The following is a 25128-nucleotide window of genomic DNA, read 5'->3' as shown; positions in this document are numbered from 1 at the left end:
ATCATCATATTGTATACTCGAAACTAATGTAACACTGGATGTGTTAATTATACTTGAATTAAAAAAAGTTATAATAGCATGATGCCACCTGAAGTATAGCAAGGTTGGTATTCTATGTATTGCTTTTGACATTGTAAATTGATACAACCAACCCTTTAAAAGAAAAATAATTTGGCAGTAGATATATTAAGAACTTTGTTGCAGGAATTGCATTAATGGGAATCTAGCCTAAAAAACTAATCTAAAATGCTTGCATGCCCCAGGTTGTTCATTCTAGTATTATGTATAATACTAAAAACAAAATGCAAGAAAACGAAAAAATTTAAAAAAAAACCTCAGGAAAAAATATCCCCAAATAGTGAAATAGGTAAATTAGAGTGTATTTACTTAAAGAAATAATATGCAGACTAGAATACAAAACATGTTATAGAGGGAACTAAATAATGCACGAAAGCATATTTAAACTCTGATTACAATGTAAATGTTTTATTCCATTCCTACTTAAATTGTACCTCAGTAAAATTACCTGGAAAGAGAGGCACTCAGAAAAACAGAGTAGTTTTATAAGGCAGGTGCAATTATAGTTGATTATTTCCATCTATTTTCTGTATAAGCTATAATATGGTTTGTATCCCTTTCATAATAAAGAAGATTTTATTAAAGATTTTTGGCAATATTATTCTCTTTTGGCCCTATGGACAATTCTGTCATGACTATAATTTTGAATAAAAAGGGAGAATATTAATATTTATGATCTTTATATCACAGTTGTGGGATTTTTTTTAATGAATGCAAGACTACGTGTGCTGACATATTTATTTTGAGACCCAAGTTCCTTGGTTTATTCCATTTATAAATTTGTACCTTAGTGAGTTGTTGTAAATGTGTTCTGAATATGCTTGGCTAGCAGTTGACAATCTCTTGAAAGATCTTTACTTTCAGGGTTTTTTTCCATTCCTACTTTGCCAAATCACCAGTCTCTGAGGCGGCTGCCTCCTCCATGAAACCCCCTCAGCTCTTTGAAAATCAAGACCCCAGACTCCTTGGGACAGAAGCAGAGACCCTACTAAGTAAATATTTTCAGAGCACAGGGGCCAAGAGGCTGTCAGCCCCAACCTGAAACCACATTCCCAGAGCAAGGATTGAGGTGACAGACAGATGGTTTTTCCAGTTTCAGTGAAGGATCTGGGCTGTGGAAGTAGGGAGGGGCCATTTTGTACCTTGTATTCAAAAGCATACACAGCAAATTCTGGTGAGCTTTTTCTGAGAGGCATTCCATCCAATCATTGTATAAAAAAATAAAAAAAGAAAAGAAAAAAGATGGGGACGTCTGGGTGGCTCAGTTGGTTAAGTGTCCGACTTCGGCCCAGGTCATGGTCTCACGGTTCATGGGTTCGAGACCCGTGTCGGGCTCCCTGCTGACGGCTCGGAGCCTGGAGCTGCTTCGGATTCTGTGTCTCCCCCTCTCTCTGCCCCTCCCCCACTCGTGCTCTGTCTCACTCTGTCTCTCCAAAATAAACAAATATAATAAAAAAAAAATTTTAAAGGAGGAAAAGTAAACAGGAAAGGATGAGGAAGGTAGAAGAAAAAAACAAAAATGCCTTTAAACAATGACTGTAAATTGTCTAAGTCAACCCCCAACTTTAATTTTGGAGAAAACAAATTTAATAATGTCATATAAATTTACACTCACTTATCTCGACAGGAAACAGGAGGTAAGAAGGAGGGAAGAGAAGCCTGGAAGTGACGCTGTAGACACCATGTGTGAATTATTCAGGCACAGGAGAGAAACTGAGGCATAGGAGGAAAAGTGGGGCACGGCTCAGAGAATCTGCAGAGAACAACAAGGAAATCTATGATCTTCAAATGTGATCTCCAAACGGAATAACAGGTTTCTGCCACATTCTAGTTAAGAGGCAACATATTATTGAAAACCTTTATGTGTAACGCTTTTCTAAGCACAAAACACTGTAATGCAACTTTTAAAACACGCTTCCTCAGTGAAGAGAGCGCCCCCCGCAAAAACTGACCAAAGCTAAAAATGACATAAATCACACAGAACTATCCTTTGCAAATTCATCGTGTGAAGTAATTAAGGAAAGCATGGCTGAGTTTTAGGAGTTGAGACTTTGATCTGACAGGTGGAAGAAATATAGTGAAACGAGTCGGGATAAGGCCGTAACGTCAGGACTGAAATCGTTTGCTGTGCCAGTCACGAGCTTAATTACTTTTTTTTTTCCCACTGACAGTCCCAAATTAAAATAAACGGACCACATCGAGACAAATCTCGGATGCATGTAGTGCTTAAGAATATATTGTTCCTCAGACAGCAGTAGCTTGAGGGCCATGAATAAGGTTGTTCCTTCGGTGTCTCCTAAGTGGTGCAGAGGGCGGGGAGGAGTAAAATGGGCCATGGATGAAAGCAAACAGCTAATACTAGACCAACCTCCGTGGACAGCTTGGGGCTGCTTGGGGGCGCTGGGAGCTTTGCTTGTGGTCCTCTCTGTATGCGTGCCAGTGGGAAGGCTTTGGAAGAAAAGACAGCCTGGGGGAAGTGGAATAGACAAATGCCCTGTGGTCACCCAGCGTACCGAGCCGATTCCTTTCTAAGTGCAGGTAAATTGTTTTATATTTAGTGACCACGATCGACTCTATTACAAATTAATGAGGGGTCGGAAGCTTGATTGGAGATTGTCTGCCCACACATTTGCCATCATCGTGAAAAAAAAATAGACCAGTCGTAACTTGAAGCAAGGAGATGGGTGAGGATGTGAGGCTGCAAAGCTCTGGATGCCCTACGCACGGGCCGCCCCATGCCAAGGGGTCCTTCTGAGGACTTCCCTCCTGGCTCCTGGGCCCTTTGGTGAACTCACTGCTAGCGTTGTCACTTTCTCAGAATCCATCACCAAGAGAGTTCTCATGTCACCCGACCTTCTTGTTTTTAAATCCCCAGTTTCCTCGTGTTTTCCCAAGACGCATTGTATCTCATTAGAATGGCTCGGAAAATAGTCGTGTCCCGTGGTGGTAAACAGGAAGCGAGTGCGCCCTCAGAACCAGGGGCCGCTGCCCTCGGAGCCTTCAGGCTTGTGACGCAGAGATAAGAGGCAAAGAGAAACAGTCCTGAGTGTGTGGCGGTCTGACCGACCCCCCTGAAGAGGCTCAGCAAACATTTCACACACGCTTCATTCCAGAGACCACGTCCCTTCCTGCCCACGCGCCATTTTCATGAGAAAAGCGTGTGAGGGTCTGTCTGCGTGGTAGTGTGGTCTTGTGTCAGCTGTGAACACCAGCACCGCGAGAACATGGCGCCTCCCTTCCCCGGTCACCAGGGAGGCTGTTTCCAGAGCTTCGATTTTCCACAGACCTCCCCTGACCCATTCTCTCAGTAGATGACCCGCCTTCCTCCTTCACAGAGAACATGGCTGGATAAGATGGCTCCCACTTCTAAGAGTCCCTTGTCCTCCAACCCTGCAGACTTTGGTGTTCTCTGTGTCTCCAAGACCTCGCCTCATTCAACCACTTACTAACGGCCATTCCCTTCGCCAGAAGCCTGCTAGGCACCTTTGGTCATCTCTGCGAAAAGCTAATCATGAGAAGGCACTGCTTCGTCTGGACGACCCCTCTTGGTGCCACACCAAGGCTGAATCTCATCGCCAGGGTGACCCCTCCCCACACGACCCTGCCCTCCCCTCAGTGTCATCAGCATGTTATTCTGTTCCTTCAAACCCCACTGTTCTTCTGGGTCCATGCCAGCTCGTTTTAAGAAACGCAAAGAAAGGGAGAAAATTAAGAAGACCTAGCCTCAAAACCGTCGCCTTCCCTAGCGAATTCCTTTTTCTCATACACGAACTTTCTGGAAACATGGTCTATATTTGTCTAGTCATCTTCCTCGCCTTCCACGTAGTCCTCAGTCTCCTAAAATCTGCCTTTGACCTGATCTCTTTGCTGAGATCATCGTCACAAAAATCTGGTTTGTCCTTTGCCACCATTGCTGTGCTCTGATGTGGCTGGCCACTCTCTCTTCTCAAGGTTTTCTTACCCCGCCATCAACTCTGCTTTCTTCCTGCCTCTCTGACTGTTCCTTCTGAGTGTGCTTCAGCCGGCTCTTTGAATATTAAAATCTCCCCAGTAAATGTCCTAACGTGTTTTCCCTTCTCACCCTAAGACTCACACTGGCTGGTCCCATTCATTCCAAGAATTTTCATAACTCTCTCTCTCTGCCAATGACTATCTCATGTGAACCTCCCAAACTTCACGCCTATAGAGCCAACTGCCCAATGGACATCTCTCCTGGGAGAGCCTACCTGCACTTACGATCAACAAGGTCTGGAACTTGTTACAGCTCAGTGAGGGATGTAAGTATCGACTCAGCTGCCCTTGCTGGGAACCAGGGCAGTACCTTGATTCTTTGCTATTCCTTCCCATCTGCCTACAAACCAATCAACAAGTCGCATCTATTCTGTTTGCTAAGTGACTCTCGCCTCCACCCAGTCGTGGGCTTATGCTCACTACCTTCTCTCCAGAATTCTATAAGTGTCCTAATTGCTCTTCCAACCTCCCTTCTTGCCCATTTCTATTCTGCTTTCCAGAATTATCTTTCTACGACACAAGTGTGGCTTTGCCCTCTGCTGCTTAAAATCCCTCAGCCGCTCCTTGTCATTCAAATACACCATGTAAAACTCTTTAAAGTGGCTTATACGGCCCTGTGTAACCTAACATCTGTTTTCTCTGTCCTCGTCTGTCACTGTTAACTCTGTACATGAACTTCCTCTGGTTTCTAGAGCACATCTTCCCTTATACCGTCCATCCCACATAACATTCCACCTGCCTAGGACGCCAGCTGTCTTGACCCACACCCGATCGCTACGTAGATCGAACCCTGCTCCTCCTCCTCCACAGTTCAGCCTCGCCATTACTTCCACCGGAAAACCCTCACCGACCCCCAGCATCCCACCACCTCCAGGTCTGGGATAGGTACTGTACAACTTAAGGAACATTATTGAGTCACATAAATTATGAATTCAAAGAAGATTCTAGCAGGGCTCCTGGGTGGCTAAGTCAGTTGAGCGTCTGTCCAACTCTTGATTTCAGTTCAGGTCATGATCTCGTAGTTCCTGGGTTTGACCCCCACATCGGGCCCTGCGCTGATAGTGTGGAGCGTGTTTGGGATCCCCTCTCTTCCTCTCTCTCTGCGCCCCCCCTACCCTCCAAATAAATAAATAAACTTACAAAAGACAAAGGAGGTCCTAGCTTTAGTCGCGGGAGATGCAGAGCTCCGTTTTCCTCATGCTTTAGCAATGCTTCACTCCAGTGTGGACGACATTCTTGTGTGACTTGTCTTCGGGAGGCAGGAATAATGCCTCATTATTACATCTTCGATGCCTGCTGTCCCACGGGATGAGTAGCAACGAGAGAAGAGTAGAAGACCAGTTACATCAGGGAACGAAGTAAAAACATCAGACTAATCCAAACAAGTATCATTTAAGCCTAGTCGACGATGCTGAAACGTATCATGCATGAGGTCCTAGACCATTCTTGAAGCCATCCATCGTCACTCCCAGCCTAAAATGACCGTTTCTTTCTACCAATCATTAGATGGGTTGGGGGTATTTACTATGGATGGGATGACAAGTACTGAGAACACACTATCAAATAAGACATAGTGTGTCTGACCGCATCTGGACAGGCTGTAGGTAAGTGAGCAGGGACAAAACAAAGACCGGTTGTTACGGTGGAAGGAGAGGCTAGGACCCCACGGGAGGCGCAAAGTCCTGTTTTGTAGGTAGAGATGAGGTCAGAACAACACGTAGAGGGCCATTTACACCTGTTCCGGGACCTGGAGTTCATCCAAAGGGAAGCCGATGATGAGTTTTAGGACGAGAAGACAGGCCGGTCCATTGAGATCAAGAAGGAGGTAGGACTGAAATGGCTTTTGCTAAGGGCAGCGAGAATGGGGAGGGGAATGAGGGGGAAAGATTGGAAAGCTGCCCAGAAAAGTACAGAGGACTCAGGGGTGGTTTAGGAGTGCATAGGGAGGGAGAAGAAAGCATCGAGAATGATTCTCAAATGATCCTACTGAGTTACTGACTGAGCTCAGGAAGACAGTGTGGGGCAAGGTGCCTGTAAGTAATCCGTACAGTAGCACCAACAATTCTGGCCCTTGATTACTCTGCACCCACAAAGAAACAACACAGGAATCAGCTTCTGTTACGTTAGAAAAATGGTAAATCCTGATAGGGACCGTGACATCTGTATCCCACTTCTAGGAATCTACTAAGGAAGACAATTAGGAGAACAAAGAAGCTGCAGAGATTCCTTCCTGAGAATTCTACGAGGTGGACTAGAAAACCACAGGTGTTGTTGGATGGTGAAGGAGGGTTCTGTCCAGCTGTCAGAACACCATTTATTTATTTATTTATTTTATTTCTTTTCCAGACTGTTCGACTTAACAACTTCACAATGACAGGATGGCAGAGACCCTTGATGCGGCCTTTGGATTGTTGAAGCATCTCATTTTCATTCTAATTCATTCCAGAATAATTTTCTTCCTATCCAGAATCATCTTCTGAGGAACTGAAACCATGAATTTAGCAATTTTGCATTGCCGGGAAGCACATTAATGAAGAAAAGTAAAAACTATAAATAGTCTTGATGATGATAAGTAATCAGATCAAATACCACAATGAATGCATTCCACTTAAGTACTTTGAATTCTTTCTCCTTTTTTTAAAGTATCAGAACATTTGAAAATCAGGATATAACTTTCCTTCATGAAATACCCAGAAAACTGCCTGCATTTTAAGAAACCAAAAGACAGCAGTGAGGTCAAGAGGAAGCTAAAGAAAGATACTTGTCTGCAAACTAAAAATAAAGTTGACATGACCCTGAGGAGTAAATTAAAAGTATCACTTAAAGGTAACAAAGTTCTGGGGCGCCTGGGTGGCTCAGGCGGTTGAGCATGTGACTCTTGGTTTCGGCTCAGGTCACGATCTCATGGTTCGTGGGTTCAAGCCCCCCATTGGGCTCTGCACCAAGAGTACAGAGCCTGCTTGGGATTCTCTCTCACCCTCTCTCTCTCTGCCTCTTCCCCACTTGTGCTGTCTCTCTCAAAATAAATAAATAAACGTAAAAAAAAAAAAAGGTAACTAAGTTCTGGGTCTTCCTAACCCAGTTGAGTTACTATTCCCTCTTCTCTGCAAAAGAAAAGCTACTGAAGAAAAAGTTCTTAATGGTGGCTGTGCTATTTTCAGTCAGGCTGCCAGTTAGGTATAAATGAAAAATGTATTTGTTCAAGTTCTGTAAATTGGGGGAAAATCGGGGGATGGGATTGGTAACCTGACGAGAGAGAGAATGAATGGGGATCAGAGAGAGGCCCTGAAACTCACCAACAGACTATTTGTCTTGTCGCTTTATTGTCTCCAGATGGAGCCATTAAAATAGCACAACACAGAAATAGTACATTAAGCTATAGCCCGAGTTCAATCTTCAATTATATGCCTTTTGATTAACACAGAAAACCGTATTCAGATTTGCTCCTCCACCCACAGTTTTTTTTTTATCTGAGTTGAGGACGCCTGGACGGAAATCAGAAACGTTATTGGAGTGACCCTTTCCTCCGGAAATCTTCGCCGAGCGCACGATCCATGAAGTTGCTCTCCCTTAGCCCACCTCTCCCGTCTGGTTTGGCCCCGTGCGAATGTATCATGGAAAAGCTTTTGAGTGGGAGGAAACTGATGTGATAGATAGATGTGTGACACAGTTACTCAAAAGGGCAGTTCATCTGAGCATGTGTGCATGGATGTATGGAACAACGCCTTCTAAACACTGTCATGACTGGGACAGCGGATAATGTCATTTACAATGACATAATTTTTCAATCTTTTCTAGGATTGCAAAACAGTTCATTAAGAGAGATTGTCTCGTGCAGCTAGGCGAGTGAGTGGGAAGGTTAACCTAACAACCACAAACAGCCCATCCTATTTTTCTCTCTGCATCAACTAGATTCTTAACTGAATTGATCCACGGTCTCATATTTACCGGAAGGCAGCTGGAGTCAGCTCTGCGGTTATGATAGCCTCATACAGGCCATCTATTTGTGTCCTGTGTCAGCTCTGCGGAGACACTCCCAGAACGAGTCAATATCGCCATCTCACACACATTTCAAAACATTTTCCTTTCTAATTTATTTTATGTAATTCTTTTTTATTCTTTTCTGATTCGTTTTATGTAATTCTTTGTTTTTAAATTTTTTTTTAACGTTTATTTATTTTTGAGACAGAGAGAGACAGAGCATGAACAGGGGAGGGGCAGAGAGAGAGGGAGACACAGAATCGGAAGCAGGCTCCAGGCTCTGAGCCATCGGCCCAGAGCCCGATGCGGGGCTCGAACTCACGGACTGTGAGATCGTGACCTGAGCTGAAGTCGGACGCTTAACCGACTGAGCCACCCAGGCGCCCCTATGTAATTATTTTTTATTCCAGAACCGTTCTCCTTTCTCTTTCCCCCTCTATTCCGACAAGGTAAACGAAGCACCTTGCAGCAACCTGGGAACTGGTTACATTTCGACACATGGTTAGAAATTTCACATTGGCGAGAAAAAGACTTTGGGAGTAAAACAAATGCATTTTAGGAAGTTAGTGAAGAGGAAATCATCAGTCTGAAGGATGAGCAAAACCATATTCTCCCGGAAGAGCAGCTACATACTCATGGGGTGGGGCGGTCTCAGAGCTAAGGACAGGGAGAGTCTTTTTTAGGGTTGAGATTTCAGACGGTGCGAATGAGGGTGCCCTCCTAGTCAGATGTAATAGGGGGCAGGAGTTGAGAGGAGGGAGTGCTCAAACTTGAGCACAAGAGTGGGCTGGAGGGCTTGTGAAAACAGATGTCTGGGCAACAGTCCCCAGAGCTTCTGGCATAGCTGATCCGGAGTGAGGTTAATGATGCACTTCTGAGCCTACAGGTCATGCTGAGAAGGCTGGTCTAGGTACAGGGGGACAGATCCCAGGACCTCCCAGCCTCCTCCACCCCGAGGGGGTCCTCAGTCAGTGTCCCCACATAAGCAGCATCTAGAAGGGGGACATTTGATTTGTCCTTCCTCCCTGCCTTCTCAGTGCCTTCCAAAGGACTAGATCAGGGTTCCTTGACAAACCCAGGCCAACGATATACCATGTACTTTTGTCTTTTTTCTGAACTCCAGAACAGTTCACATGCAGTATTATAATGGTTTCACTTGTACAATATAGTGATTCACCAGTTCTATACATTTCTCTGTGCTCATCACGGCAAGTGTCCTCCTTAATCCCCATCACCTACTTCCCCCATCCCCCCACCACCCTCCCCTCTGATGACCCATCAGTGTGTTCTCTATAGTTAAAAGTCTGTTTCCTGGTTTGTCTCTTTCTCCTTCCCCACCACTGCCCCCCCCCACTCCCCTTTGCTCATTTGCTTGGTTTCTTAAATTCCACGTATACGTGAGATCATATGGTATTTGTCTTTCTCTGGCTGGCTTATTTCACTTAGCATTATGCTCTCTAGCTCCATCCATGTTGTTGCAAATGGCAAGATTTCATTCCTTTTTGTGGCTGAGTAATATTCCATTACATATAAATTGGCCACTTCCATAATTTGCGTCCTGTAAGTAATACTGCGATAAACACAGGGGGGCCCGTCTCTCTTCGAATTAGTGTTTTTGCATTTTGGGGGTAAATGCTGAGTAGTGCCGTTACTGGACCACAGGGTAGCTGTATTTTTAACTTTTTGAGGAAACTCCACCCTGTTCTCCACAGCGGCTGCACCGGGTTGCATTCCCACCAACAGTGCGTGAGAAGGTTCCTATCTCTTCACGTCCTGTCCAACTTTTCACCTAATGTCTGCCTCCAGAAGTACCTTTCTTTACAACCTCTCTTTGCAAAGTATTTTGATCTAGGGGCAAGAGCAAACAACTTCTACAGGGTCGTCCTATAATCTGGTACACCATCTGCTACTAGTTTCACGAGCTTGAGTAAGGTCAACCCTCCAAAGCACAGTTTCCTTAGGTATAAAAATGGTGGCGGCAATAAAGTATAACCTATACCTCTCCAATGTCATGTGAAGATCAATGAGACAAAGACAAAGCCCCTTTGGAGCTGCGATGCATGCCAGAAATTGCGAGGGCTGTTGTGATAGATTCCTGAAAATCTTTTAATAAAGGGAACAAGGTTCTTTCGGAGCAAAGAAAGAGAAGACTTAAAACGCACAGCTACGTGGAAGGCGAATAAACAGAAACCACGATAAAACGATTCAGTATAAGACAAGAATCCTGTCCGGTCATCTGAGTGTTTCCAGCCTGGCTGCTGAAGAGAGCCAGAAACCTGAAAAGACAGGAGGAGAAAGTGCGCGAAGAGGAAAGAGGAGGTCGTGATGATGGGATGGGGAATGTCACAACCTCGTCTGAAGTCTTTGGCCCTGGGCGGAGCGAGGACACGGGAGTGTGGGGTTGCTCCTTTCCAAAGCCTCCACCAGCGATAGAGAGCTTTGTGCTTTTTGGTTCTGGCCAGTGCATTTTAAAAGAATTTTCAGTTAGGGAAATGTTCTTTTAAAGCCATCATCCTCAGAGGGTGCAATATTTACATGAAACAAATATTGCCTTTCATTGAAGTGATAATATCTTTTCTGCGGTTCCACACCTCTTAGACCTGGAAGTCACAGGAAACCTTTTCTGTTTCTATCTCCTCTCATTCTATGAATTTTTGTGTCTCAGATGAGTCATGTATAATTTGGTTATTACAATATTTATCTCGGAGAGAGATTAGGAGCCTTAGCCAATGTTTTTCGAATAGTCAGAAAGTCCCCACTGTAAGATTCAGAAGGAATGAAAATGACATTAATATATTAAAAGTAATCAAAACCCAGTAGCAAAAGAGATGATTGAATTCCAAAGGTTTCCATCACTCTTTCTCAAAAACAAATTTTTTTAATAAATGAGCTCCTGCTGGACGTCTTCTTTCTTGAGTGATAATCTTTCCATTAGTGGGGTAATTTGCAAAGCAAAACCTTTGTAGTTCCTTGTTTTTCTTCTTCTTAAATATATAAAAGTTCTGTGGACAGGCTATTGAAGGGGCCGTTTTCCATTTTCAGTACACGGGAGCCCCAGGCAGTGGAGGAAGGGGACGTTGTATACATCATGTGTGTGTGGTTTTGCTGAGAGAGAGAGAGAGAGAGAGAGAGAGAAAGAGAGGCACCCCCTGAGACTTCTATCACCAGTCTGGCTCTGGGATCAGTTTAACAACTTGCTTTGAATGCATATGAGTCCCGACTGCTAAATTTGCAAATGCCTCCCCATAAAGGTTATGCACCCACTGTAAATGCAGCATCTATTCAAAAAGATGGTCAGGTTGGTTGCTAGGAGATGGTGGGATTCTCTTGGAGACAAATCAGCCCTGACAAAAAAAAAAAATTTTTTTTTTACATAAAGACCTTTTAAATATAAATACCTTTGACAGGAGCTATTATTATTCACTGAGTTCCTTCACATCTGAATAAATGGCAGAAAAATGATATTATTCATATGCCATTATACACTAAAGTGTTAAAATAGAAGAATCTTATTCCCTCCTCTCTCTCTCTCTCTGTTATTGCTAAAGAGAAAGGAGAAAGCTTTTTTGTTGTTGTTTCTTTCCTTTGGATTTCTCTCCTTTCCTTTTTGGATTCCCAAAACCTGGGATTCCCTCTCAAAACCTGACACCAAAGATGTGGATAATTGAATTTTCCTTCCAAACCCAAATGCCGATTTTTAAAGGAGGATAGTAGTGGCGAGGAGGGGCCTCTCAGCAAGACTGAAAAGATACAAGCAACTTCCCCAAAAGGGGGTTCAGGGCACACACGTGGGGGTCTGTGTTCCTTGATAGCGGGCACCGTCCGATTTCATTTCAATGATGTTTGCAATTTTCTTCCCACCGGGTCAACTGTAGGCATAGCTGCCCTATCTGTGGGTCTGTGTGCTCGAATTTTGCTAGCAGTGACCCTAACAAATAAAATGTGCAGCAAGTAAGAACTTGCTGTTTATAAACTGTGTTGTGGGTAAATGAAGTTGCAATCGTTCCTAATTTAGTCTGCCCTGCCCGTCCATTGAGGACCTGAGAATCTCCCAGCTGACACACACAAAGGCACAGGGGGACACAATGTGGGGCCAGGGCCCTGCCTCCCTTTGACTAGAGCCCCAGAGACTTGTCGCCCCAACGCCCACAATAAGGGATCAGTGTTGAAACACATTTCATTACCATGAGAATGGCCACCCCCAACTCCAAGTGTATTATTTTTGTTGTTATTTGGGATACTGTACAAAGTTTCTCAAGAATTTTTTTTTTTTTTTTTTGTAGCGTGCCTTAGACTTGGACAGAGCCGTGGTTCCTTACACAAATATTGACATGAATCCCTTGGTTTATTTAGCATTTTCCTGTGAAAGGCGCAGTATGGTAATGTCCCTTGGTCCCCTTTCACACATTTGTTCTGACTCTTGGCACCAGGAAGTTCTTATTGTTCTAATCAATGCTCACTGGCCCAATGACATTTTTTCCCTTTTAGTGACAGACATGGTATGTTTCCTTTCCTGAAGTTCTCATGAGAGTTTCTTGTACTATGTTCGATAGACACCCAAAATAAAATTAAAAAAAAAAAAGGCAACACATTTGCAGGTTCTCCTTTTCCTGGTTCTGTTTTGCTTGCCTTCTTTGTCAAAGCCTCCCCAGCCAATGCTGCTGCTAATTGTATAAAACGCCAGGATGCCAAATAAGAAAGCCCCTCAAAATTCCAGTAACTTGCTCTAAATTCATGGTACATGAATCCACTATTGCATCGTGGCAATAGTCCCTTTGTGAGTGTGCCAAGGAGGTTACCTTTTGCGTTTTTTTTTTTTAGTATTATTTTTAATGTTCATTTTTGAGAGAGAAGGAGACAGAGCATGAGCGGGGGAGGGGCAGAGAGAGAGGGAGACACAGAACCCAAAGCAGGCTCTAGGCTCCGAGCTGTCAGCACAGAGCTGGACGGGGGGCTTGAACTCAGGAACCACGAGACCATAACTTGGGCAGAAGTGGGATGCTCAACTGACTGAGCCACCCGGGCTCCCCCATTTGGCTTTCCTTTTTTGTTTGTTTTTTTTGTTTTGTTTTGTTTTGTTTTGTTTTGTTTTGTTTTGTTTTGTTTTAATGAAGGAGCTTACTCCAGTGTCTGGCCTTTCCAGTTCGTTCATGCACTCCCTCAATTATATAATTTACTGGTCAGATAGCATTCTCTCTGCTTGTGATGATTATTTCGATTTCAAGAGTTGGTTAGTGTGCATTCTTCGCTGTAACGGAACCCGTTCCTCGATTTCTACATTGAAATGCGGAATACAAATGGAAGCAACTGGAAACTGCCAGAATATGGAGCCTCCACCGACTGCCTTGGGGGATGGGAGATGTGCTCTCCAGGTTGGGAGGAGGAGACTCATTTGACCCTCCCTCCTTCGCAGCTCCTACCCATTCCGTATTTATCCCGGGGACCCCAAGTATTGCTGGGCCTGGTAAGTGGGGCAAAATGTAGCAAAGAGCCCTGCACTAAGCCCTCAGTGGGAAAGGAGCCTCCAGGAGACTAAGAAACTCAGGGCCCACGTCAACCTCACAAGGGGGAAAAAAGGGACCACCCTGCCCCTCACGGTTTCTTCTTAGCTCCTTTTTGTCAAAAACATCACCTCTATTTTGGGAAACTGGTTTGATCAGAGGAAAACCACTTCGGATGAAGGCTCCGACCCCTAGAGATTCTGGGCATGTTGACAGAAGACCTGTCAGGCCCAAAGGGCCATGAGCAATCCAGCTGAGATCAGGACCACACTGGTTCTCATGGTCCAGGAGCCAGGCCCAGAGAAGGATCTGTACCCTGGCTCAGTGCCCAGCCAGGCTTCCAGGCCCAGGAAAGGGTGGCCCCGTGCTGCCCGGACAGGCTGGGGTGCATCGTAGAAAGGTCAGGGAGAGGAAGCTTTTAGGTAGCATTATCCAGCATTTGTGACAGCACTGACCATAAGCATTCCTCAGTGTCTCTGCCCCCCACCCCGCCCACCATCCCCCTGTGGTCTACCTCACCCCAGACCAAATCAAGTCCCCCTCCTCCCTAAAGGGTGAGCCAGCAGAATTGTGGTCTGCTGTGAAGGTTTCCAATCGTCTCTCCTTGCTGTCACATTCTTTTGCAAGTTACACTCCAGGTATGATTTATTTCTGGTTCATTTCCGGTGACTCAGTTACACAGGATGCAAAATTACAATAATAATGCTTGTCTCCAGATAATGAATAAGGGGTTTGAATTTCTCAGAGCAGAGAGATGTTATACAAATGCGAAGTATCATTACGACGAAAATCCATGACTAAAGAAATTAAATTTCCTGGAATGTTTTATATCTAACAAGAATGCTTGTAATCCTCTGCATTTACCGCTAAACGAGGTAGACTACAAGAAAGAAGATATTTAAAGGGAAGGCATGAGTTCACTGGGGAAAATTAACAAATGGGAAAATTGCAGCACTGTATTCTGTATTTTATGGGGAAAGAGAGTTTGGTAAACACGCAACAGGAAACCCTGTTTGATTTCTGCAAGGGAAATTTAACCAGTAACAGACTCATGTCGAATCTTCAAAGGAGAAGTTTCTCTACTTGTTTACCTTTTGATATGTGGCTGAAAGAGGACACCAAGGCCTCAGCTTTAAAGGAGCGATATCACGAACAGTTTACGCAGGTCTGCAAAAAACTCAGCAGCCACCTGGGCATAGAGAAAATGAAAAACCGTACCGTGGAAAAAAGCCGAAGCAAACATATACTAGGAAGGGGTGACCTATCCTGAAGCATTTCCCAAATTCAGTCCTTCTTATTGTTTCATAAACACGTAAGGCAAGCAAATCCAGGGGTGTGTCTTTTCCACGCCAAACGTGTTTTGAGAAAACGCGACCTCTCGGCCATTTTCCACACCTACGTCCATCTCCCTTTTTGTTGTGGGGCACCCACTTCCGGCCTTATGAAATCACAACAAAGGCAGAACCGGTACTTCTGGACATCGCATACACTCGTGACATTGCGCACACCGACTTAAAGGTGTTTCCTCTCCCGAGGTAATGGCTGGTATTGCTTTGGGCTATCAACCCAAGAAATGTCAACTGACCCAGCCCACCTCCATCAGAACTCAGGATTCCTCTTTGAGCCTCCACCATGAAACTGCTAGAACCATGGCATGCCAGCGCATTTCTGTGCTTCCTGACGGGCAAGAAGGAGACTGCGAGGTTGGTGGCAGGGTTGGGAGCAGTGGACAGAGTTTGCTCAAAAAATATATACCCTCTATCAACTGCAGCTCTCTTACCCCCATAAACACCTCTCATCTTTCAGTCCTGAGAGAGTTCTCTCCGTGCTTTGTGAGTGCGCTCTTCCTCCAGGCCATCCTTGATGGAGGTGATGTTCCCTCATCCCAGTGAAGGGCTGTTTGCAGATCTGGGTACCAGACTCTGCAGAACAAGAGGCTGATGAAGAGGCTCCCCAATGTCTCCAACCTGGACTGGGGTGCACTGTGCCTACATCGGCTTGACCCCTGACCCCATACGTCGTGCAGAACCCTGAGGTCAAGCCCCTTCACCTTACACACATGTCCTCACCCGCATCCCCTTCTGACACACGGCTAAAGGACCTTTCCTCAGACAGATGTCTCCCACCTAGGATCTGCAGACATGTCACTTGACTTAGCACTTTGGAACTCCCTTCGTACTTGACATATAGGGACAGATCTGGAGCTTTCTAAGGGAGTCCCAGAAGATGGAACCCACCTCAATGCACTCACTCAATGGCAGCAAAGACTTCACTTATATAAATCATATAAAATGAGATTTGCTCAGGATTTACTTTGGGGAAAAACAAGTATAGTGGGGAAGCTGAAGAAAAGAGGCAAGGCAGTATATTTTAGTACATTCAAGTTGAAGTCATATTCAATTAGTAACATTTTTAATCGTTTAATTGTTAATATTTCAAAGCTGTAGGCAGGTGCCACAAAATGTAACACACACCTACTGACTTCCCATAGACATTAAACAAATACTATTATTTTGCATATTTGCTTCAAATATTTCTAGTTTGAAGAGATTAAGTTAAATATTTTAAATTAAACAATGTCCTTTGTCCTCTCTCTTACTCATCCTTCTCCACAAAGGTGGCTTCTAATCTAATAGTTGTGTGTGTTATTCCCATTCTTGTTTTTGTGACTTACCTGTGTAAGGATGAATATACAAAATATATCTGCCTTTGCTTCTGTGTCTTAAATTTTTTATAAAGGTTTTATAAAGGTTTTATAAAGGTGCTGTTCAGTAGCTTTGTAGCTTGCTTTTAATTTTTTTTTAAGTCTATGTATTTATTTTTGAGAGAGACAGAGACAGCATGAGCAGAGGAGGAGCAGAGAGAGGGGGAGAGAGAGACTCTCAAGCAAACTCTACACTGTCACTGCAGGGCCTGACGCGGGGCTTGAACCCGTGAAACCACGAGATCACGACCTGAGCTGAAATCGAGTCTGACGCTTAACAACTGAGCCACGCAGGCACCCCTGTAGCTTGCTTTTAGACTCAATAATATTTTCCCACTTTATCCGTATAGTTATACGTGGATCTAGGTCTACACACATTGTGTACTATCTCATCCTATGATTAAACCTCCGTTTCTTTATTCATCACACCAAGAAAGGATGTGAAAGTTGTTTCTACTCTTTACTGCTCTGGGCAGGGCTGCAGTGATTATCATTTCACACGCCGTCTTGCACATTTTAGAACAAGACACGTAGAAGTGAAGTTGCTGACGCCTTCAACTTTCCTCCAGTTTGTCAGTTTCCCGTCCAAGAGGTGATGGTAAATTCACAATGCCCAGGGATGAGTGCACATTCCTGTTTTCTCACATGCTGAGAATATCTTCTCCAGTCTGGTTTTCAATTAATATTAAGAAAAGCCAGTGGTTATGATAGGTAACTTATAAAAATATCTAGAAATAGCTTTTCTTTGGATAAAGAATTTCCTTCTTTTCAGGGCTGAGCATAAGGTTACCTACGATTATCTAAAATGTTACGGTGTATATACTCCTGAATGTTATCAAAAGACGTAACAGTCTTTAGTGTTCATATCTTGGCATCCTTTTGTTTTTATGAATGTTGCTAAAATTGATTTCTACAATAGAAAGCAGATTCTATGTCTGCTAAGTCTGAGTGGGAAATGTAGAATGCCAGTAGAATATTCTCCAGCAACTACTTATCTTAGAAATCATTTTATAAAACAAATCCTGTTCTTGGTGACATAATTTGTTCTCTGCCCAGAGTACCAGGGAGAGCTTCATGAGAAGTAAATGTAGATCTGTGTACATATGTGTATATTTGTATATGTCAAGGGAGTATCTTTATTTTAATCTTACACTCCACTTGATAAATTAAACTTTGAGGAAACTATGTTTTTATGGCACCAATGTAACATATGCATCATGGAAAAGTAATTTAGTTATGTCTTAATTCTTCACTCATTTCCACTAAAATAAATACAGAACAGATTCAGAAAACTGATGCTGAGGACAGACTTAGTGAATCTGTAAGCCTGTGGCTGGAAGCCTAAAATATTATTTTGAATTAGGCTATTAACTCATTTGAGATAATTCTATCCAGATTTTGGTCTGTATTTATTCAACTGATTTATTGTCTGTTTTTCTCCCTCCCAAATGGGGCTCATTATGTCTCTTTAAAGCAATATTTTCCATGTTTTCTACCATTTTTTATTTTTCAGGGTACTTTATATTCTAATTATTGAGTTATGTATCATGTACTCCTAATTACGAAACTTAGATTTGCTGTGTTTCCACTTTAGTGGGTAAGTTTGGAGGTATGTACATACACACACATACATGGCCTCAAAACGGTCTCTTTAAAAGATAGCGGTTACACTTTTAGAAGCTTTGCTCCCCTTTAACTACTCGTACGAATTTAGGGAGACTTCTGACACGCAAAGGGACTCCCCCCACGTGACTGGAAATACTACAGCCAAACGCAGCCCGCTCGGCAATCTACCTGCTGACTTTGTGGATCTTCCCCAGAAGAACTAGGCGAACGAGGTGGCCTTGGCCTTCTCTTTATAAATAGCAACATGGGGACAGAGCCTGGCAGTGTGGGGTTGGGACCTTGTCTCCGTAACTTGCTGTGATCTTGTTAAGAGTCACTCAGTGTTTGTTGATCCGTCTGTTAGAGTGAGAACACCCAACTTCTGAGGTTGCTGTGAGACTGACTGTCCTGGCCGAGGGCAAGACAGAGCAAGCACGCAGTAAACACGAGCTCCTTCTTGGCCCCAACGGCGTCTCCCTGACTTCTAAGAACATCCTCATTGGCAGGGTCCTCCCTTAGTTTTCCCACGAACTGGAAAGCATCCCAAAGTAAGAAAGCGTTATGTTGATCAGCTCTTACCAACGGCACCAAAAGTCAGGTACTCGTGAGCCCTCTGAGACGCAACTGAAGGAAAAGACGATTCTCTGCCGTGAGTCAGGCCTTCGTCACATTCCCGGGGAAACTTTGATATCGTCACAGCCTCACAGGTACCAGCAATTCCGGAGGTCTACCTAAGTACCACGGGAAAGATCATCCTAATAAACTGTAACACAGCCCAGGGAATCAGACCTTCCCATCGGGAACAGCAGGTTACCTTTTTATAGAGGCCGACAGCTTACAAAGGGTTTTCATAGGCTTTATCGGCTTCCCGCTCTCTGTGTGAAGGTCAGGCAGATGGTTTCTCCCTCTCTTTTCAATACAAAGGACACTGAGGCTCAGAGAGGTCAAGAACACAAAGTGATGGGTGGAGATGGGAGTTTAGAGTCTCCTGACCAGCTGGATCCCATTACACTGGGTGGAACCTTATGAATTTGTCATTTTTGTAGTAGAATTGAAAAGTGCATATGGTTTTCTCTACACAGTGTCATCTTATTCAGAAACAGTGTAGCCACACAAGGTCACAACTAGCCTAAGCACAACTAGGAAATCTAATTACGGGAGGGACTGAGAATCCCGCAGCGTGGCTGGCGTTAGGTGGAGACCCATCAGAGGCTCAAACATGGAGGCCCATCTCTCTCTCGCTCGCTCTCCTTCTCTGGACAATCCTTGTATTGGCTTCATTGCTGGCAAGCCCTCCTCACGTGGGCTGAAGGCCCCAAGTTTCCCTGGTCCTCACAGTCTGAGATGTCAGCAAATAGAGGGCTCCTCTCTCTTGTTATGTCCCGTGATGTCCCGGTCTGAGTCTGCGGCCTAGCTCAGGTCACCATGTCTTTGATGGAAGTTTGGGGGATGTGTGATGAGCTGCCCTATCAGTAACAAGAGGGAGGCGAGATGTTAAAGAGGAGCTCAGTTCCCAGAAGAAAGGGGGCAAAAGGGCCGCCCAAGCCAAAACAGCACATGTGCATTGCACGTAAAATACACATCGACGGAGTGTCTAATACTTGGTCCAATACGGCACTTTGACTCACCCGATACGAAGAACCAAAAGAGAGAAAAGCAGAATCAAAAATGAGAAAAGAGGGACAGTGACTAGAAAAGGCAGAGAAAACTTAACTGGTCAAAGACCAAGTTAAAAACAACACCAAAAAACGGCCAGTTGGACAACTACAGAATTCATTCACTTGTAAAGTGGAAATGTATTTCCTTGACATTGGTAACATTTTTATCTAAAAAATAGGAAAAACAGTCAAGTTTTATGGAGAGATTTTAAATACCAAAAGTCGGCTTTTGCTCACACAAAGTCATGCTTACTATTTCATGTATCAAGTCCTGGGGTGTCGTTTGAAAAGTAAATAATGCTCACTTACTGGACAGCCCATCTCCATGGCCCCAAATTCCTGTCGAGCAGGAAACAGAATTGATTTCAGGTCAGAAACAAGCAGGCTATTCGGATCTGCCCTACAGATTCTGCTGGAAGAGTAAATGGGAAAGAGCCCACCCTGCCTTCGCAACACATTTGGGGCTAAACGTAAGAAGCACCGTGTTAGCAAGGGAAGCAATCAGTTCAAACTGTGTGTTTAATATTTAATATGCTCGATTTCTTTCATTTTTTTTGTAAGTAAAAGCTAAAATTAGATATTCCAACAGTTTCCTCCCACACCCCAATCAGCTACTGGGCATCACACGGATGTATATGATGCCCATGTAGATGCTGACGTGGCTGCATGGCCCCAGGCAGGGCTGGCCCAAAGCTGTGGAACACATTATGCTCTTACTGTTTATTTTATTTTTTAATGTTCGTTTATTTTCGAGACAGAGAGAGAGAGACAGAACATGAGCAGGGGAGGGGCAGAGAGAGAAGGAGACACAGAATCCGAAGCAGGCTCCAGGCTCTGAGCTGTCAGCACAGAGCCTGACTCGGGTTCGAACTCACAAACCGCGAGATCGTGACCTAAGCTGACGTCGGACGCTTACTGACTGAGCCACCCAGGCACCCCTGCTCTTACTGTTTAAAGCAGCCCACTGGTGACATAGAGAGACGCTTGGGAGAAAATTCACTTCAGGAATATTTCCTGACTTTTTTCAAACTCATAGAACTGAATTACTCAAACGACACACTGAGAAGTCATAGTATTCAAGAATGATGGTCCTATGCCTTAACGAAGACCTTAAAAAATAATTTCAGAAGTATTTTAGCAGAATATTTTAACTGAATTCACTACTTTCACCCCCAAACCTAAGTTGTTTCTTTGATCAATGAGTAATTACATAGAGCAAATTTTTCATTTAAATGCCATGACACCTGATGTTGCCACAAATACACCAGAAAAATGAAGTCTTGAGCATGTCTTGTTTTTCATAAACCTTTCAAAGGCTTCATATAGCAGCCAATGCTCATTTTTTCTGCACCATATTATTACTCTAAAATGAAGATGAGCTCTTCATTTTAACTGTAGACTGATAAAAAATTTTGACATCTACACATTTCACAGGGAACAAGTTGAGAATTTCTGCCAGTAAGTAAAGAGAAAATTCCATTAGAAAACACAGATATGTCTACATTTTCAAACATAAATGGAGTGAAGTGTTCATTATTAGACTTGAAATTATCAAATCAATTCCTATTTCTGTTCAATAGCAAACGCATTTTAGGGAGACTGGAAGATCTAACTGCTCTGACTCTTTTTACACTGACTCCTAAAATCTTCAAAACATCTCCAATCACTTGCCTCACCTTTCTAAAGATGGCCATAACTCATTGTTTTGTAAACAGTAGAAACATTTTTTTTTTAACTTCCAAATAATGCCCTTGAGAAATGGGATAGTCACCCATTAATACCACGACTAGCATTTCAGGACACTGCAGAATAACTGTAAAGAGAATTCAAGGTGAGAAGAGAATCATGCATGACTCAGTTTGATTTCCAGTTGACTCAGCACCTCGATAGTATTCAGTATTGAGGTTTACTGATTATTTCGTTAGCATTAGGCAAGGGGAAAAAAAGACATTAGTTGGCCATGTTTTGTTTTTCCTACTAAAAGATACTGTTTTAAGATAGTAGAGTGAGGGGCACCTGGCTGGCCCAGTCGGTTAAGCGGCTGACTTCGACTCAGGCCATGATCTTGAGGCTCGTTGAGTTCGAGCCCCGTGTCGGCTCTCTGATGTCAGTGCGGAGTCTGCTTCGGGTCCTCTGTCCCCCTCTCTCTCTGCCCCTCCCCATCCTCAACAATGAAGAAACATTGAAAAAAATAAAATAAAATAGTGTAGTGAGCACTAAAGATTTCAAAATACATTTGCAAAAGCTATTTTCTTCTTTCAACTACTATGTTTAATTTCAAGAAGAATTTATAACTCGGCAATGGCAATAATAGTGTTTGCCGTGTGAAAAAGAGCAAATGGAGAGTACATCTGACAGATTAAGTTCTATTTCAGGGCTTAGCTACAAGTAAAGGAAGAGGGGAAGGAGAGAGCGGTGAAATTACAGAAGGATCATGTGTTCCAAGAGAAATCCATCATCCAACTCTTGCTACAGATCTCAGTTGATAGCATCAAAAGATAAAAGTCTCATTTGCCAATCACATCTCCTAAATAGGAAAACATTTTAAGTGCCAGGCAGAACCCGGGTTATAAATGTTCAGATGTGCTCCAGATTATGTCCTCAGGAAGTCTAAGTTACGTGTTCTTCTAAGAGAAATCTTAAAAGGCATAATTATTGAAATGATATTACCCTGAGCTTTTCCAGACTGTTCCTGTAGACACAAGATTTTCCTGTGGTTTAGGTTCTCGCCCTCAACTGGCCACTCAGTGCCGGCCCTACAGTTTCCTGTTCCTGACATCCAAGTCACCTTAATTATACAATGGCTTTCATTTGCTTTTCATGTCAAATTCAAATTTGAATAGTCTTCTAGTATTTGCCTAACTCTAAACAAATAAGAGAGACCTGTGTGGTGAGAGGTATGTTAATCATATTAGGTGAAGCACATGCAACTAGAAACAAAAAGAGGGAAGCGGAACATTATTTTGATCTTCAAATATCCAAAGGATTGCCAAGTGAAAGTGACATGATACTGATCTTGTTAACTTCAGATGGCTTAACTAGGACCAAGCAGGTTTCAGCCCAGGAAGGAGCAGACTTCCACAGTCATGGTTGTCCAAAACTAGAATGAGCTGTCCGGTAGAGAATTAAGTAAAGGCAGTTATTTCCCTGGTAGAAGAATAATACAGGGATATCGTAAGTGGGAAATTTATTAATCTGATCACAGCCGGGGAATCTTGCCACTCCAAGAGAATCTGACTTCCTCCAGACTTTTTTTCAGTCCCTCGCACCATATATCTGCCACCTAAATCCACCCTCCAGTCTATCCTATCTGATAACCTGGCTTAGATTGGATTTTTTGCTCCTGTTCGTTAATCACCGAACTCTCTCTGTTTCAGCCCGCAGTAACCTCCACGCTACATGATCATAACCAAACTATTTAACTGCTCAGGTCTTCAATTTCCTTTCTACCTCAAGGGGTAGGTTGCGAGGAATAATTATATCATTTATGTGAGGCATTTAGCACAACCCGTGGCACACAGTAATTACTAAATAATGCTTGCTATTATTAGCTATTATTATTGTGCCCCCACTCCCAGCTCACTGTCTCCAGGAGGCATGCACACACTAATCAGACCCAGGTTTGGTTGACTCACTGGGGCAAATTTTCTCACTCTTCGGCATGCGGTTATTTCCAGCTGTTTCGGATTTGCTTAGAGACATTTGGAAAGAGCAGTAGAATTGCCAGGGACCCCCACATGAGAATCCTACCTGTAAAAAGCAGAAGTCTATGGGTCTTGGTGTCACTCAGTCCAGAAGTCTTTAGAAATACAAAATGCCCCCTCGAAGCAGAAGGAACATCAGGCTTTCAGTGGCTTATAATTGGACATGCGTATAACTGGAAGTCAAATCAGAAAGTAGCATAAACAGCGGGAGGGACTTCCCTTAACAAAAGGAACCACAAACCCAAATTCAACAAAATAACCCGCCGGTACTCCTCCAAAGTGCCAGGGACAAGGAAACTGAGACATGGCAACAGGTTAAGAAGACCAATGAATGGGGGACACTAAATGCAACACGGAGCCCTGGATTGACCCTGGAGCAGAAAACAGGCATTGCTTGAAAAATTGGTGCAATTCTAACATGGGCTGTAATTTCACTAATGGTATTGTATCCTCATTTGTTTCCTGAGTCCAGTCATTGTCCTGTGGTTGTGTAAAGTGTTGACATAGAGGATGCTAGAGAAGCCCGGTAAAGAGCATTAGGAAACTCTTTGGACTGTTTCTAGAAATTTGCTGTAAGTCTAAAATTATTTTAAAATAAAAAGTATAAAACATGTAAACTGTAAACATTTTTTAAGGAAGCACATTTTATTTTATTTTTTAAATGTTTGTTTATGTTGACAGCAGAGAGAGAGGGAGAGGGAATCCCGAGCAGGCTTCACACTGTCAGCACAGAGCCTGGTGCGGGGCTCGATCTCACGCACCATGATGTCATGACCTGAGCTGAAATCAAGAGTTAGACACTTAACTGACTAAGCCACCCAGGGGTCCCTAAAGGAGGGACATTTTAAAGGGAGATATTATAAGTACTAATACTCTTATCCCCCCGTTAAGCACATCCCTGAAATAAAGAGGTATAAAACTTGTAAAATCAATTGCTATGGACAGAATTGTGTTCCTCCAAAACTCTCCTGTTGAAGTCCAAACAGACCCAATGTGGCTGTACTTGAAGGTGGGGCCTTTAGAAGGTAATTAGGGCTAATGAGGTCATAAGGGTGGAGTCCTGGTCTGATAGGGTCCTATCCTGCTGAGAAGACCACCAGAGAACTCTCTCTCTCTCTCTCTCTCTCTCTCTCTCTCTCTCTCTCTCTGCCATGTGCAGACACAGTGTGAAGGCTGCAAGCCAGGAAGCAGGATCTCACCAGACCCTACCCGCCCGGAACTTGACCCTGGACTCCCGGTCTCCAGAACTATGAGAACATACATTTCTGCTATTTAAGCTGTCTGATCTGTAGGGCGGCCTGAGCTGGCTAATACATCAATGTATTTTCTATTCCTGCCATTACAAACTGCCACAAACTTGAGGGCTTGACATAGTACAAATGTATAATCTTACAGTCCCAGAGGTCAGAAGTGTGATTCGAGTCTCACGGGGCCAAAATCAATGGTCAGCAGGGCTGTATTTCTCTTGGGTGCTCCTTCCCAGTTTCTAAAGACACCCTGCTTTCTTGGTTCCTGCCCTCTTCCTCCATGTTCAAAGCCAGAAACAATGCATCTCTGTGACCCTGCTTCGAATTGTCACATCTCTCCCGGACCGCCACCAGAAAGGTCCTGCCCTTTTAAGGATTTGTGTGACTCGATGGGCCCACCCTGAGTGTCCAGGATAATCTCCCTATTTCGAATTCCATACGTTTAATCACATCTGCAAAGTCCCCTTTGCCTTTTGGTAACACACCCCCAGGTTCCAGGGGTCAGAGAACAGGCCATCTTTGGGTACCATTACCTGCCTACCACAATCAATCTCTGTCATTATAAGAAAACTGAGAAGGATTCAAATTCACAACACAGTTAGGAAAATATAAAAACATTTGGACCAAATCAAGATGGTT

The 25128-nt window shown here is 43.6% G+C and overlaps 1 long non-coding RNA gene across 2 annotated transcripts in view; it reads right to left on the bottom strand.

The window, feature by feature from the left end:
• LOC125160995 (uncharacterized) overlaps positions 1–25128 on the bottom strand; it is a 170857-nt gene that overhangs the window by 60750 nt on the left and 84979 nt on the right. Inside the window, exon 3 of one of the 2 annotated variants that reach the window (XR_007150432.1) lies at positions 5230–5385. This is a non-coding gene — a long non-coding RNA (uncharacterized LOC125160995). The remainder of the gene's footprint in view (positions 1–5229; positions 5386–25128) is intronic. The other variant, XR_007150430.1, reaches the window with a different exon arrangement.

Source organism: Prionailurus viverrinus, chromosome A1, assembly GCF_022837055.1.
Source record: "Prionailurus viverrinus isolate Anna chromosome A1, UM_Priviv_1.0, whole genome shotgun sequence".
NCBI classification, from domain to species: Eukaryota; Metazoa; Chordata; class Mammalia; order Carnivora; family Felidae; genus Prionailurus; species Prionailurus viverrinus.
The sequence above is the reverse complement of the archived record's forward strand: the minus strand, read 5'-3'. Positions and strand labels throughout refer to the sequence as shown.